This window comes from Rattus norvegicus, chromosome 14, assembly GCF_036323735.1.
Source record: "Rattus norvegicus strain BN/NHsdMcwi chromosome 14, GRCr8, whole genome shotgun sequence".
Lineage (NCBI taxonomy): Eukaryota > Metazoa > Chordata > Mammalia > Rodentia > Muridae > Rattus > Rattus norvegicus.
This window is the reverse complement of record NC_086032.1, coordinates 56,712,340-56,725,712: the sequence shown is the minus strand read 5'-3', so window position 1 is coordinate 56,725,712 and position 13,373 is coordinate 56,712,340. Positions and strand designations below refer to the sequence as shown.

Genomic DNA, 13,373 nt, shown 5'->3' with positions numbered 1-13,373 from the left:
GTAAGTAAAACAGTAATGAGTACAGTCATATAAAGGAATCTGATGTAAACATTTCCTACTGGTTCATAAATCCAGCATTTGGCAATGTTTCAGAAAGTGTTAAGTGTAAGACTGTTGAAAAAGGGTAGATTTTTGTCTTGGGTATTAACCTGGGTACTAAGGCATTCAATTAAGGATTGCTGTCTTAATTTCTTAATACACTGAATTTTTTCATCTACATATCCTTTAAACTTTTGATGGTGATATGCTTAAAATAAGTCATATTAAGAAGCTAATACATTTTAACTTCTATTTGAACTCTCTGTTGTTCAAAGTTAATATTCATATGTCCTTGTTCAAGTGTTTAACTGATCCACAATCTGTATATTCTTTCCTCAAAGCACTTTATATACAGACAGAATTACCCAAGCAATAGTTCTGTAAGCGCTGGAGGACACAAGGAATCCCATGAATACGCGTATGATAGACTATAACTGAAGACTAAATGGTAATAAATTTCGCATTTTTATCCTTTCTCCCAGTGCATCAACAAAGAACAACAAAAGTATATGTCTAGTAAGGCCCATTAACTTACATGCAAAATCACTCAGGCAATGTAGTTTTCTGGAGAGACTAACCACATGTACTAAGAGTGGGGAAGTAGTTCTTAGACTGAGTCGAAAGCCGTCTATTGTCTGTTCCCTGCTTCAGCTTTTGTAGAAGACACCGGAAGGAAACTGTTCTTTTCTTCTGAGACAGAAACAGGACACCAGTCAGTTGATGTGATATCAGTGGAATGTTCCTCTGACTGAGTGAGGGGCACCTGAGCCCGTGTCTGCACTGGGTGTTTCTTTTTCCCTCTCTCAGTTATATTTTGGGCTTCAGGGTAATTGACTCCATATCAATGTAATGTAAGGAAAGTTTCAGTTTCTTAATCTAGTAATATATATTACTGATCTAAATTACATCACTTTAGAAGTCAGTAAAAATAAAACTAGTTTTCATTTTAATGTAAATACAGAATCATATTTCAAAAAATGAATATGACATTCCCTTTGAGATAGAAATTTGTAGATATTTTATTTAATTTACAATTACATGAAAATATTTTTACCTTGACTAACAATGTATTAGCAGGTATAAAGTTTAATCGAGACAGAGATGAAAACAGCAATAGTTTGTATGCTATCAAAGCAAAGCCTGAATGAATGTTTATCTGTAAGGTATAAACTGCAGTATGCTTTATTTTTCTATTTTTCTCAATTTCTGGAGAAAATTATAAAAAAAGAAAAAGTTTAGATCACTAAAAAAGGTTAAAAAACTCATTTAAAAATGATATTATCTTATAATTTAAAATAGACCATCATCATGACTGTGGTATACAATTGGTAATATTCACTCTATTACAAAATAGAGTTGAAAAATTTGTCTTACACTTCTTTTTTAAATAGGAAATTTATGTGAACATAGCTGGAAAGGGTTCTAATGAGGAAAATAGATAATTTAGCTGATATGTGCTGACATGCTCTAAAATTAGAACTACAGACTTCGTAGAGTGCGACATAAGGCATACAGTAAAAAATACATTTCCAGTTATGAGTGCCACGTAATTGAATAATCCTCTTAAGTAAGTCGCCTGCTATTTCAGTGACTCAGTATTCGTGCCACATGGTTTTCTACTTGCCTATTAACCCCAGTATTCAGACATTCAATTAAGGATGTCATTTTACTATCTTAATACATTGGATTTTTCTATTAATCTATGTACTCCTTAAACTTCTGCCACCGCTTTGATAATTATATGCTACTCTCTTGCATTAACAATTCCATCGGGATAAACGTTGACTGCCTCATCAGTCCATATCTATCCAAGTCACCACTGGGAAGAACGAGCCCTCCACAGTCACGTTTATTAAAGAGAAAGATCGAGTAAGATCATTTATGTAAAATGAGAAGCATGCACAGCTCAAAACTCCAAGTTATAACAAGCTATTAACAAATATCGGTTGATTTATTCGATATAACTAGGGTGCTGAGTATTACATGCAGTACTGTGAATATTGGTTAAAGCAAGACCTTCAGTAACTGATATATTATGAACACTTAAAGATGGGCTTAAGGTAGCACTTTGTTTTAAAAGTGTTTAGATGATTCTTCTTATCCATGCCATAGCATGGGAAGCATCTCCCCTCTGTGGTCTACCTTAAGAGTTTTGGCATTGTTTGACGGTTCTTAACTAGACTCATTTTTTTATTGGGTGAACTGGAGGACTATTTCCTTACCAAATTAGCTCAGCTTTGGTCTTAGACCTAGTGGTACATTAATCACAGTCCCCAATACTGATAATCTATGAGATTATCACGAGTTGATTTTTATTTCTCTGCAACTGGGCAGATTGCACCACAGTATACCATAGACTCACTGAAGCCATTCTGAGAAAAAAAAAAAGAAAAATTAGGCTTTGACATGAGCTCATGCCCAAGAAAATATGTAGTTCTTCTGAATACTATTACAACTGGAGAATGTAGTGAGCATCGTAACATTGCATGTATGAAGATAAGCACGGATACCTATGCTTGTCTCAAGTATTTTAAATATATTGTCATTGAATTCTTGCATCAAAGGTAAGGGTCTGAATTATTTTTAGCCCAGCATAAATCTAAGAAAATGTAGTTTAAAAAATGTTAAAATTCTCCGGGTGCACATACTGAATTGGTAGACCTCTGATTCAGAGACACTCTAATCACACAGTGCCACCCTAGCATCCACAACACACTTTCTCTCCATGCACACAAACACTTAAGAAACCAATCATTTAATATTGATCATTTAGTGTTTCACTGTCAACAAAACAGATGCCAAATATTTACATTTGCCCAAGATTAAGTTCAATTAGCAGGTAGCTACTGCCATTGAAGTTCCTTAGGTCTGGAGAGAGATATGTAAGAAAGACGAATAAGGATGGACTTATTAAATAAGGCCATCCTGTCGGTTTAGAAAGAACAATTAATCAAACAGCTGTTTTTTTTCACCAACTGTAGATTGAGTTCATGATTTTCTGACTACCTTTTGGATTTAGTCGTGCTTTTGAAAAAGATATCTGCAAAAGGTTATTTGTATTATTATAGAATTAAGGAAGAAGACATTTCATAAGAAGTACAAAGGAAGTTTCGTGTATTAAATTGATGCAAAGCTAGTTTGCTATCTCATATATTATACAAGGGACTTTGTGGAAAAACTGTCATTATTTTCCCCAAACAACTTATAGCTTCAAATATCAAAAATCTTACAAGACAGATCAGGAAAAGATAACTTCATATTATCTGAAGGCCTTGCTTATGTCAACACAGGAAGTTTTATTATTTTTTGGTTTCTTGTTTGCTTGTTTTGTTTCGTTATGTTTGGACATGTGACATTCTCATACTGAAGATGCTAGCATATAGTCTGAGGAGAGTGGGAGATAGTCTCTGGGTGATAGAGGGCACGTAGGGAAATACAGGCGGTTCCCAACGCTCAGCTGCATCATGATGTGAACTATGAAGAACCCTGTGCACAGCCATTTTTCAAAGGACAGTGTTATATGCTTCGCTTGTGTGTTCTCAGTGTTGGTATGGAGAATGTTTCTTGGTCAGTATCTGAAGGCAAACTGAATTCAAATATAGTCTAGGTCACTCACTAGCAGTGCAACTTGGGAAAATTAATATTTTTATCTAAATATAACATGAGGATCGGGCATTAAGCTTGCCAGCAGTGATAGAAAAATTTCCTTTGTTAAATAATTTGAGAAGTTTTGGTCTCCATGTTCTACATTAAGCAAAAACGGGTTGGTTACCAATGTATGGTAGAGGTATTATGTAGACACCATTATTCTAAAACTCTTTCATACATTAAAGGCAAATCCAGAGCTGTGTCTGACATGACTGTTTTGTTGAAGCTCATGTTCACGGCTGGAATATTTGATTTATACAAGTGATTTTTATGTCCACTAAATTGATTATAAGGACAGGAAAATACAATATTTACCAACCGATATAGAACCAAAGGCATTTTAATCTATATTTAAGGTCTTTCATGGGAAAAACCACTTTGAAATGAGAATCTGCCTTTATCAATACTGTATGTATTCAGTAGACTTAGCATGCTGTGAGATCACAGGATGATCCAGACTCCAAAACCCGTGAAGCAGAGCCTCTCTTGTTTATAGTATTTAAAATAAATTGTTTCAGTTCTCTGTGGGATTGTTTCCTGTTGAGAAGAACCTCATAATTAAAAGCAGCAACTGGAATAGAATTATAATGCAGGTATTTTGACAATGCGGGCACCTGGTATATTATCTTGAAATAAACTGACCTATGGCTATTACCGATAGTGTTCATTCTAGGAGAGATTTGCATAACTACGGAGAATTAGTCCCTCTGCCCATCTTTTTTGAAAAGAGCATAGAGTATTTAGTAGAGAGGAGATAATTATGCTATTTGGGATAATAGTCAGATTTACTGTCTAGAATGTTATTCTGAACACTACATGAATTTCAGAATAATTGCTCAAATCCTGTTTTGATAAAAGCTGATTCATTTTTTTAGGTCTTTCTTTAGTCTCTCCTTGTATTCCTATTGTCATTTCTCTAAGCAAGAAGCTCTATATTATATCAACTCTTCTATTTAATATTAATATTGACCTTTGTGTCTAGACATTGCTTATTGGAAAAAATTTTGAGTCATCATAAATCATACTTTATTTTTCCAAATGGTGTCTGTATTTTTGTTTACCCCATTACTTACCCATCATTATCTGCAGTGCTTGTAAGCCAGGTGAGCTCTGGAGTGTCCACAGACATTCCTTCTTCAGAGTGAAAAATCACGCAAGAGGACAGTGAAAGTATTCTCAAATTGGCATTGATAGTAAGAGACCATTAAAATAATTGCATTATTAAAGCTAAATATACTTGCTGTATTTTAATTCTGGTGACATTCATGTAAAATATGTTAAATATATTAAATTCCAATACAATATTTCCTCAATCATGTCCTAGTTAATTCTGTTTTTTTATATAAATATACTATCATTGTGACAACAAAATGAAGAAGTAAAAACTAAGCATTTTGCATGGGACATCTTATAAGTTACCCATTTGTAGTATAAACAAATACAAAGTTTTGCTTTTAGCTTCATGAGATTTGTAAGATTTTAGAAAGTTGTAGGCAACTCTTTGTAACCATCAATAAAATTCTTTTTTTTTCTTTTTTACGGAACTGGGGACTGAACCCAGGGCCTTGCGCTTGCTAGGCAAGCGCTCTACCACTGAGCTAAATCCCCAACCCCCATCAATAAAATTCTTAATCTCTCACTATGGAATTTAAAATTTTAAGTTAAGTACTTGTCTTACTTAAGCTTATAATCCAAATTATATTACAAGTTCTTAACAGCCTAACTAATAATTTTTCTAGAAAATAAAAATCATCTAACTCAATTAACTATCAATGATTGCTGCCATTCAGCTGGTAGATAACTATCTCTTTGTGTGATCTTGACTGAGTAATAAATTTTTATACTATCATTGGTGTATACAGCACCCATAATCCATCATGACATAAGTGTTTTGATAATGAAGAAATTTAGCATGCTCTTTGAAATAATTAAGAATTGTTATTCCATAATACACAAATCTACCTATATTTAAAATATTATTCTAGTATTACAAAACATAGGCATGAAATACCATTAAAATGTAAAATAAATTGTATCTATTTTAGCTGGGTTTATCTCAAAATATGCTACCTCAAACACATCTTCCCTGGAAACTGTGGAGGTGGCAGGAGAGATGAACATGCACAATTATTAAAATATGTGAATTTTCTATTACTTAATAAAAAACAAATAAAATTGCATGAGCGCTGTCTTCTACAGACTTCTCTTCATAGGAATTGTTACATGGCTTCCTCATTCAGCCAGTCCACAAAGCTATCTCTGAAGGCAGGAAAATGTTCTTTTTTGCAATGGATGCTTCATTCTCTTCCTCTCCGTAACCAGTCAAAGTCTTTTGTCAATTTATATTCATCATTGTTGCTGCAAGAACAGAGTGGGTTTTCATTACTTCATTGGCATGGGAAACATTGATTCGGGTTTGCTGTCAGTTCTGACCCATTTCCTCCATTCTCCATTTTTATTCACTGAAAATTCAACCAAAACAGAAAACAAAACACACAGTTTGAAACAGTACAAAGTGAGCAGTGTATCACAGATTAAGTTTTTATGTGTCATTTGAATTTAATCGAATCCCATGTATTAAACCAAGAACACAAAGAAGCTCATGAAAACCGTATTTGGTGGATTTTTTTTATTCATCATGCTTTTAAAAAAGTGTATTAACATCACCAACACTACATCATTGTTATGGGTAATTCTGTTTTCTTCCAAGATATTCTGCTGGTAACAAAAAAGTAGTTTTCTTCTAGAACTGATAGAATAAGTTCACAATTTGATTGGATGATGGCTATAACTACTAAGCATGACTGGTTCAATATATTTTGTATTTAGCCTTAATTTTTTGTGGCTAATAAGGTCATTTACTAAGCTCTCCTTAAACTCAAACTCAAGTATATACACAAAAATATCCTCACAAAAACTGCATTCATTTAGTAACATGGGATGCTTAGGATTCTGTTTTTGTCTGTTTGTTTCTGTCTTTTGCTTTTCAAAAGTTTTACTGTAAGTAATAATAACAATATAATGTAATAAATTCACTTTTATGAATAAAATACCTAGGAAAATCAGAAAAAATATGACATGCTTTCCTTCGTAATAATTATGAATGTGAATATACAATAGAATTGAATTTTCTCAAGAATCTTAATTTTTCCATTAACTTAATTATTTATACACTTTACATCTGGATCGTTGACCCCTCCTATCTCTCCCTCACTGAGTCTCTTTTCCCCTTCTCCTTTGAGAAGGTGGAGGTCCCCCTGCGTGTCTGCTCACTCTGGCACAAGTCTCTGCAGAGCTAGGGGCATACTCTCTCCTTGATGTCAGGCAAGGCAGCCCAGTCAGGGGAACTGTTTCCACAGACAGGCAACAGCTTTAGGTATAGCCCCACTCCAGTTGTTGGGGGACCCACATGAAGACTGAGCTGCACATCTGCTACATTTGTGTAGGGGTCCTGGTCCAGCTTGTGAGTACTCTTTGGTTGATGATTCAGTGTCTTAGCAACTCCAAGGGTCAAGGTTAGCTGTCTTTGTTGGTCTTCCTGTGGAGTTCCTATCCTCTTCAGACCCTCAGTCTTTACGCTAATTCGTTCATGATTCCTTGAGCTCCAATGTTTGGCTGTGGATATCTGCATCTGTTTCATTCTGCTGGTTAGAGCCTCTCAAAGGACTGTTATGCTAGCCTCATGCTTGAAAGCATAACAGTATCATTAATAATGTTAGGGATTGGAGCTTACCCAGGGGATGGGTCTCAGGTTAGGCCTGTTATTGTTGGCCATTCCTTCAGTCTCTGCTTTATCTTTGTCTCTCCCTTTCTTGTAGACAGGATATATTTTGTGGGAGCATTGATGTCCTTATCCCTTCACTGGGCCTTATTCCTGCCTGGCCACAGGAGGTGGCCTCTTTAGGTTCCATGTCACCACTGCTATGAATCTCAGGTACAGTAACTCCCATTGACTCCTGGGAGCCTCCCCCATCCCTTGTCTCTGGAATGTTCTAGAGATGTATCTCAACCCCCACTTCTGCCAGCTACAGATATTCATTTATTCTCCTGGCCCTCTGGTCCTCTCTCCTGTCTCTTGCCTTACCTGATCCATCCTGAAACGCCTATTTCACTCTGCATCCTCTTTTCCAACCAGTTCTCTCTCTCAGTCTCCGGGTCCTTCTCCCTCTCCCTCTCATGACTATTTTATTTCCCCTTCAAAGTGAAATTCAAGCATCTTTTCTTGGGACTTCCTTCTAGCTTAGCTTCTTTGAGTCTGTGGAATGTATCTTGGGGATCCTGTACTTTATGGCTAATATCCACTTATAAGTGAGTACATAACACACATGTCCTTTTACATCTAGTTACCTTGCTCAGGGTGATTTTTCTACTTCCATCCATTTGCCTGCAAAATTCATGATATCCTTGTTTTTAATAGCTGAATAGTATTCCATGTTCTGTATCCATTCTTTGGTTAATGGGTATTTGCTTTTTTCAGATTCTAGCTATTATGAATAAAGCTGCTATGAATACATACATACATACACACACACACACACACACACACACACACACACACACATATATATATATATATATATATATATCCCTAAAGGAGACAAATACAACCTTCTTAGTTCCTATAATGTTACATATATGTTGTTATTCCAGGGCTTATCATTTAGTATTGAATAAACAAATCTAGAAACCCTGGGGAAGATTATTTCTTCCACTCTCAGCATTCTTTAATGGCCTATAATTTTTTGTCTAGGGATAGAGAGCATAAGACTTCCCCTCCTCCATAGTAGCGTGTCCGTTGATATCATCCTTGATCCAGTTCTGTTTAGCTAGCCACGTTGAGACTTGTTGGGTGTAGTAATATTGAACTAGAAAGGAAATTTACTAAAATAATTGGATCTCACACAACCAAAAATCAGTTTTAAATATATTCTTTGAAAAGTTAAATCTGTTATCTCTGAGTTTCTATATATTCTTACAAACTGGATAAGGGAGAAAAAAAAACATTGAATTCAAATACCATAAGTGTAGCTTACTGCTGCCCCTCCCCTCTCTTTAGATAAAGCTACTTACAGGAAATCTAGGATAACACACTGATGTGACAGCTCATCCTCCTGTTTCTGGGAGCTGTGTAATTTAAAAACAATTCTTTTTACAAGTGGCTTAATTGAGGTTTCTGTAAGATCTAACCAGACCAATGGAAAGAAAAACTATCTTAGGAGCTCTAAATCCTCTAAGATATGTGCTTCTTACACCAGAAAGCCTTGCCTTGTGCTTCAAATATCTTGAGACATCCCCTGATCTCTGTTGTTTTCACTCAGGTGCCTCTGTATCTAACTCCCTTGGAGTGAAAAATTCTCTGGAATTGCATGAGACCTTCGTGGTTTTTTCAGAACTCAACTTGGTTGTAAAAACAAAACAAAACAAAACAAAAAAACAAAAAAAATCATAAACACTGTTCATAGGAGTTCTTGGTTGTTCTAGGTAGCGGTTAGTGCTAGTTCTAGGTAGCCCAGCATTCATAGAAACTTGTGGTATTACACCATGAAAGACTCCAGACACAAGCAGCTGTGTCCAGCTTTTACAGTTGCAAAAGCCCACATCTGACGAACCTCACTATGATATGTAAGACATATCAAAGCAAACCTTAAAATGTTGTAAGTAAGTGAATTTACAATTTTATCCTGAGTTGTGTTTCTAGCTATCCGTGGCTGCTCACTGCACGAGAACCTCAGTTCTGGCAGGCCTACTGGGAACTCAGTGAGGATTTCATCACTTTGCCTAGTGTGGAGATGAGCAGGGTAGACTTATGTCACACTTAAGAGTACCATTGGCCCCACAATTTAAACAAGTTTGAAACAGCCGGGAAAGCCTGCTTAAGATAAAATTCCATTGAAGTGTTAACAGTCTAGGGTTCATCCAGTTTGTTTTCTGTGTCAGTTATAGAGTGCAAAGGCAGGAGGACTCTGAAGCATGTCGGGTCGCAGCAGAGAGATCTGAAGCACCACAGACAGATTCAGCAGTGCAGAGGAAAAGTTCATAGGGGAGGAGACACTCACAGGCAACACACAAAAAGAAAAAGAGCCCCTATAAAGCTGAGGGGAGAACGCAGGAAGCCAAAAAAATCAGTCACTGCTGGAGTGCTGAGTTTTTAAAGCTTTTGGAAGACTTCCTTCCCTAATTTAGAGTTGGCCCACAAATGTTGTGAGGTTTGTCCTGAGGAGGCCTTGAACTTGTGGAGCCAGCCCATCTGTGCAGGACCTGCTGGTTGTAGATAAAAACCTACACAGCCTTTGTTTTAACCTACCAGGGTTTTGACTACTAGGAGGGTCAGGGCAAAGCTGTCCCCCTTGGAAATTCTTAACCTTTGTTATATAGCTCTTGTTCCTCTGCCCACTCACTGAGCCTGGAGTCTGTCTGACTCTTAGTCTTTAATAAGCAGAGGGGATGTTTTTTTATCCCTGGAATGAAACTCCATCTTTATTTTTTTTAGAAGAAATAAAGAAGCAGTTTGAGTTTTGCAGTTAAATAGGTTAAAACCAAAAGGGAGCATTAATATAAGTGTAGAGATGTGGCTCAGTTAGTAGCAGAGGGACTCGAGTTGATCCTCAGTGTTAGGATTTAAGAGCAGACTACCTTGGCTGGTTAGAGCCAAGAAATGTTACAGCAGAGAGCACACCATGTAACAGATCACATGTGAGCGATTTATTGGAGGGCAGAGATTGAATGTCAGACTTGGAATGGGGACATATTAGAGAGAGAGGGAGGGGAAGAGGGAGGGAGGAGAGAGAGAGAGAGAGACAGAGACAGAGACAGAGACAGAGACAGAGACAGAGAGAATTAGGTGTGGGAGAGGAATGCAGAAGTTTTAAAGGGGTATGATTGTCACATTGTGGGAATAGAAAACTTAGACCGTGGAAACGTGTTGCATTTGTCAGTAGTGGGTGATGACTCAGCTTCAAGTACTGAGTCCCTGACTTTTACTCTCTAGAACTCATTTAAAAAGCAGAACTGGGTAGATGATTGTAATGTCAGCCCTGGAGAAAGGAAGCAGAAGGATTCCCAGGATTTATTGGCCAGCCAGACTAGCTACATTGAAAATTCCCCAGACAAAGTAAGAGAGCCTCTTTCATAAAACAGGGTGGGTGACTTTTAGGGGAGCTACAGCCAATGTTGACCTCTGGCCTCCTCATGCATATTGACATGTATGGACACGCTTTGAAACACATATACCTTCACACATATATAAACAAACATAAAAATAACTGAAAAGATAAAATGGGGCTAATGTGATGGTAAAACATATGAACCAAAGTACAACCAAGTGCTACAAGGAGCTATGTCACATTGTATGTTTTATGTATGTTTTAGAGCATTCTGACCATCTGAGGTTTTATATAATATACTTCTGTTGCAATAAAAATTAAAAGGGGCAGAACAGTTCCAATGTGTACCCTGGCGGTCGCATACTCGCTAGTTCCGGCTCTGGCCGGCCACTGGAAATAGCGCTAATTAATCTCAGCAGCTCCATGCTACCCCCAAGTTCTTTCTGACCCACTGTCCACAAGCCATTCCAATATGGCATCCTGTCAGGCTGCGTCACCCTCATCACAGCTCTCTTGGCTGGTTTCCACCATGTCAGAAATACATTCTGTGGAATACATTCTTCCAATTCTGTGGCAAGGCCCAGTGCTTCCTGTCACCATACACTCTCTTGAGTCACTACATGAAAGAACACATCACACAATATCCTCTGATCCAATTGATAAGATATAATTTGCCCACTTAGACAGCACAAAATCCCGTACACACCCATCCCTTCAGAAGTCATAACATCCTGTAACTACGTGCAGAGGAGAATCTTAACAACTGCTGCCATGTTATCTCAGATGCTTTTTCTCACTCCAGCTTCCTCTGCCTCTAAAACTTTTCTCTGGCCCATCCTTCCTTCTCATCTAATGACAAGCCTCATTCTATCCTGTACCTGCCTTCACCTGCATAATAACGTCAATCTACTTACTGCGGATCATATTTTAAAGTTTTAAATGGAAATAGTTACAGAGACTTGTTACCATATCTTAAATAAAAGGCAAGTAAAGTAATTCCTTGAGCTAAATTCTTACATACCAGTATAGGCTCTTACTCAACTCAGCGATGAAGGCTGTACTTGAGGTTATTTCCTTCCTAATGGAAGATTTGAGCTTTGCAATGAGCAGTGCTCACAACTCCTGCGTCTACTTGAAGCATTTGGCAGGACACAGAGACGTATTATGCTGCTGAGACACAGTTAATATTTTAGCATTCATTAATTCATTATTCCAAAGTTATTCATTGTGAATCTGAAATGTGCCAAGCAGCTCTCTAGGCAGGATATTTATCAAGCCAATATGTTTCATTTTTTTGTTCTACTCCCATGTTAACATCATTTTGATATTATTCTTGCTAAAAACATGGCATTTCCAGTTTGGAATAGACTCTATTTGTCCTTCTACTGAGCAGAAAGACAGAAATAATAACAGACTGAAACACCCAAGCAAAAGTACCCCTTTCAGCGTATTAAGGATGCAAAACAGTTTTCTCACTCACCCAGGACTGGTTAAAGATGTTTGTTAGGACACTGAAGTAGAGTTCAACTTTGCTGAAAGGGTAGGAGGCCAATTATTAATGAAGTCAGTCATGGTGGAACTGCTATGAACCAGTGTTACCATTTCAAATGTCAGGCAGCATGACAAAAGTAAATTTGTATTCATTTTCAAACATTTCGCATAATTTATTGTGCTTTCCAAAGAACAGAGATCTTTAGTATGTGAATTAAAATTCTTTGCATTTGTTCTCTTTCTTAGATCTTGAATTTCTTAACAACAAAATCCACATGGGACTTAATTTTATTACTGTCACAGACTTTTGGAAGGGTTAACTATTCTTTGTTGAATAAAGGCCTAGGTACCCAGTTCTATTTTTGAACAATATGTCTTCTCAATGCTTTAAAAGGAACTATAAAACAAAGACAAAGCCATAACAAAACAAAAGCAGGGGCAGTCTTTTAAAAATATTTTTTTCAATCTATGATATAATTAAAGCCTCTACCCCTTCTCTTTCCTCTCTCCAACCCCTCCCTGCTCTTTCTCATCTTCAGGGCCTCTTTTCCTTGAGTTGTTGTCACACACACATACACACATACACACACACACACATACACACATACACACACATATTTACACACACACACATACAAGCACACATACACACACATACAAGCACACATTCACACACACATCTCATTGATACATGCATAAATATAACGTGTTTAGTATATATCTATATCTATCTATATCTATATCTGTCTATATCTATGTATCTATCCATATATATTCAGAGCTGATATTTGGTATTGGGTAACAACTGCCATTTGGAATTCACTTTGCATTGACCCTGGAGCACGGTTGATATACCCAGTTAAATCTTCATTGTCAAAACCTGATTTTTTCCCTTTTACAGCAGATATTAGAGCAAATAGCTCCTTGGTTAAAGGCAAAATTTTGGGATGTTGTGTCTACTCCCTCTTCTCTATCCTGGGATTTTATCTGGCTTAAACTTATGCAGTTCTTATTTATACTGGTTATTTAACTTTATATTTGTTTTTTTCTCTCATTTTTTCCCTTAGAGATAAGGAACAAAACAAGAAATAC

At 36.8% G+C, this 13,373-nt stretch overlaps 1 protein-coding gene and 1 long non-coding RNA gene across 14 annotated transcripts in view; both read left to right on the top strand.

The window, feature by feature from the left end:
• Positions 1-499, top strand: part of LOC134481751 (uncharacterized) — a 55,342-nt gene extending 54,843 nt beyond the window's left edge. The window contains exon 2 of the long non-coding RNA XR_010057519.1: positions 381-499. This is a non-coding gene — a long non-coding RNA (uncharacterized LOC134481751). The remainder of the gene's footprint in view (positions 1-380) is intronic.
• The window catches only part of Pcdh7 (protocadherin 7), a 430,160-nt gene that overhangs the window by 389,264 nt on the left and 27,523 nt on the right, over positions 1-13,373 (top strand). The gene's annotated exons all lie outside the window — the stretch shown is intronic.